We start from the raw sequence: 4,048 nt of genomic DNA, 5'->3' as shown, positions 1-4,048 counted from the left end.
ACATGATAGTTCTAGAAACGTTGCGTCATAGTAGTCACGTGACTCGCTGACGCAACAACACTATTATAAAGTGCAAATCACTTGGGGAACCTGCAACTCACGTTACATTACCAACAAGCTACACCGAGCATCTGGCGTTCGTGACTCGTGAAACATTTTTATTATATTATTATTATTATTTATTTTACCTAATCTAACCTTAACTAACCTAAAGAGATCCCTATCTTTACACGTTAGTTACTTTTATAACAATAAATAAAGAATAAACATAAAAAATAAGAAATAAAGTACTTACCCAGGTCTTCGTTTTTGCTATCGAAAATACTTAACCCTACTTTTTATACTGATGGTAGTAAGGCACTAAATAATTTTTATTTAATTAAACAATGTAGCAGGGAACATATAATTATAACACACAAAAAGCAGACAATTTCTCCTAACTATCACAAATTTTCTAGCTTTCTAACTATGCTACAAGAGCCGTTACAAATTCATCTAAGCTAGTAGATATCTTTTCCTTCGGTATAAAGCATGTACCAATAGAGAAAATGACAATTATCTGTTCAGTATACAATGTAACATAAACGTCATTTGATAGATGAAACCTTGGCTTTCTATTGGTCACACATGATATAGTACTAAGAGTAAGAGAGAACTATCAACAAAACCTGAAAGAGGGGATGTGACAGGTGAGTGTGGCAAGAAGGGTCTGATTTTCTACTTGATGGCTCTGTAACCAAACAAGATTGAAGGCTATAAAATTATGATTTGTCTGAGCAATGACGATTTTATAGGGAGTAATTTACGTTAAATTTCGTACTTATTGGAGAGGTGGTGAATAAAATAGAGAAGAGGGGATGTCTAGAGAAAATATGTCACATTTCTCACACTAGAGGAAATTCAGGATTTATTAAATAAGAACTTAAAACGTATATACTTTTAAAATATGTATTATTAGCTACGATTTTATGTTATACTAATTGGTATAACACAAACAAAAAGTCGTTTAATAAAATTTTGAATGTAAGTCACTAAAACCTCGTGACATGCATAGTAAATGATGCTCAGGTAGAAATGCGGAGACTTAGTCAGTATATTAGTCTGAGCTGAATTTCAAGGTAGAAGATTTTTTATTAAAGTTGTTTTTTAATTTGTAAGTCTTGTGAGTCATAAAACCAAATTTCTACATTCATGGCTCTTGTATAAGTATACGTGTAGTAACTGTAAGGTCATTTACATTAGCAAAACAAAACGTCATTTGAAACCTAGTGTCTTTGAACATTTAAAAGTTTCAAACAGAACTGGACGTCCATTACTTAAAACCCAGCCGCTCATTCATTCGTTCATATGTTGAAATAACAGGTCATAATATTTCATATAACCATTTCTCTATCATTATTACAAGATCTTTAGACCTTGAACTCTACATTTACCCATTCCTGTAGCTGGGCTGTATGTTTCCCAGTGCCCCCACCCCTCACACTGCGACAAATGTTTTCAATTGTCGATGCTGTTTACGCCTTCCCCTGCTGGGTCCAGGTTCATCATCTAGACTATTATCAATAGATGGAGAGCTAGCGTCCTCTTATCTTATTGCCTTTTCATCATCACGCATTTGAACACCACTTGACTGAATTTCACTATTTTCTAAGATATCTGAGTCAAGCACATCAGGCATATTTACATTAATAGTTAGGGTTACTACTCACCGCCCTAGCGATGGGGGCACAGTCCACACGCAATTGTTGTACATTCCGCTTAGGCATCTTGTTGGTTACTGAATGGCTGAGAGGAAAATATTGAGGGAAATCATATATCAGCATTAAGTGGTATGCTAATTAATACTTTCTAACTCATTTTACTACCATACGTCACGCATGATAATTATGAATGACATTGGGAAACATTTGTCCCAGTCTCAGTGTGAGGGGGGTGGTAGCACTGGGAAATATACTCCCAATTCCAGTGAAAAGGTTAAAGAAAGTTTACTCATAGCTAAAGACCGCCTTACTTTTAACGACTTACAAACTTCTTTATGCATAAAATTTACAGCTTAAAACTTAACGGTTTCTTATTATGTATGCATGGGGGGGGGGGGTCATCAAACCCTCTGTTCTTGTGATGTAAAAAATTGCGCTTATATTATTATAACGCAGCTGTTTATGATATTTAACGATTTTTACATAGTCTACATTCTTCTGATGAAATGTCAGCATTTTTTGACTTGAAATAGTAGCATTCTCCTACACCTCTGTAGCATTAGTATGCTGATTGTGCTTGGCATAATATTGTTGGTTTTTGATCTCACAAATTAGAAACTCCCTTTAAAACATTTCATTCAGGCCTGACAACTTGTAATTCATGATACATTCGTAATATATTCTATAATCTGTCTTTTCCCTTCCATTTACCACTTTACTCAATATCTAAGTAAACTTGTGATTAATGATACTATAGCATTAGTTAATAAATATATTTCTAACATTATTTTCAGATTTCGCTGAAGGTGGAATAAGTGTATTCCTAAATGCTCAAACCTTGCAATTATAATGTTTCTTGTCAACGGTCTTCATATTTATTATTAAAATATTATAATTTTCTTGCTAACAGACGCAATATGTCTCACTAACACTGAACTGAATCACTCATTGAATACTCAATAACCACTTATTCATTACTCACTGAATATTCGTATTTAAATCGCACTCTTGTTTCTTTATACTCCACGAAGCTTCGAGATTCTTAACTTTCTCGAACTAAACGTCATACACTCTCTAGCAAAGATCTAAGTTAAAACACTGAAAAATAAAATTGACAACAACACAAAGCGTAAACACCAAATAAAATCCCGTACACGATACAAATGTGGACATAAGCATAAACAAGTCAAATTGATTTTTAATTTGATTTCTTAAATCGGTTTTTACTCTGCTGGATACTCAAATGTTTTATTGAGTGTTGTAATTTACAGGAATATCACAACTGAAGTATGTGGATCCTTGCACTTGAATATCATATAGTCTAAAATTTCAACTAACGAAAATCAAATGTTTATATTAAAATAACGTAAACAGGAAATCGTTTCCTTGGCCTACTGTTCGAAATATTTGTTTGTCTTTGGTAGTTATTTTATTTTCAACTTGCGTGTTTGTCGATAAGTCCTTAAATAAAATGGTGCTAATAAATCAACGAACTCGTTTGAACATTGTGGATTTGAGAAAAATTGCTTGTTATATGGGATTTACTTTGCAGTCGTTATGCAGTTTTACTTGGTCAAGGTTTCTCCTGATAGGGAAAATATTAGACTAAATTAAAACTAAACCTTTGTTTCGCTTTTACCTAACTTTTCTTTTTATCGGATGATTTTAATATTGTTACGACAGCGGTAGTCACGCGACTCTAGTAACACGTCATGATATTCTCGAAGGATCGGGGAACATCACAAATAATCCAATATGTGCTAGGCGCCCTCTTTTCCTGTATATAAGTGCGTCGGATAACTTGAGACAAATTAATCTGAATTTAATTGCAGACGGGCAGAGATAAAGACGGACAATTGAGTCAAGCACGGTATTGACCGTAAGTAAGTGCGTGAATCATTGTGAATTATAGCGTGTGCTTAAAGTGACTGTGGAAATTAAGTGTATTACAAAGATGAATTGAGAAAGAATAAACTAGTTTTATTTAAGAAAGGACTTGTGTCGCTAAAGTTTCATCCGAAAGAAATTATACGGGAAATTAACAAACGACCAGAGGCGTAACAATATGTTTATTTATTATATAGCAGAAAGCTACACAGTGGGCTGTCTGTGCTCTCTCGGCTGAGTCAACGGGGAGGGTTGGGGAGCTCCAAGGAGGAATCCATACACGTACAGGGAAAGGATAAACTTTCAATCATCGAGCAAGTGGACGTTTGAATACAATTTAATCGGCTTTATTGGGAAAAAAGCACAATACAGAGAATGACCAAGTTAAACATCTCTCTAGATTTAGGATTTCGATGAATAAGCATAAATTAATATCATGTAAAATTTTAAACATACTATTG

This window comes from Limulus polyphemus, unplaced genomic scaffold (genome assembly GCF_000517525.1).
Source record: "Limulus polyphemus unplaced genomic scaffold, Limulus_polyphemus-2.1.2 Scaffold2951, whole genome shotgun sequence".
In the NCBI taxonomy this organism is placed as follows: Eukaryota; Metazoa; Arthropoda; class Merostomata; order Xiphosura; family Limulidae; genus Limulus; species Limulus polyphemus.
The sequence above is the reverse complement of the archived record's forward strand: the minus strand, read 5'-3'. Positions refer to the sequence as shown.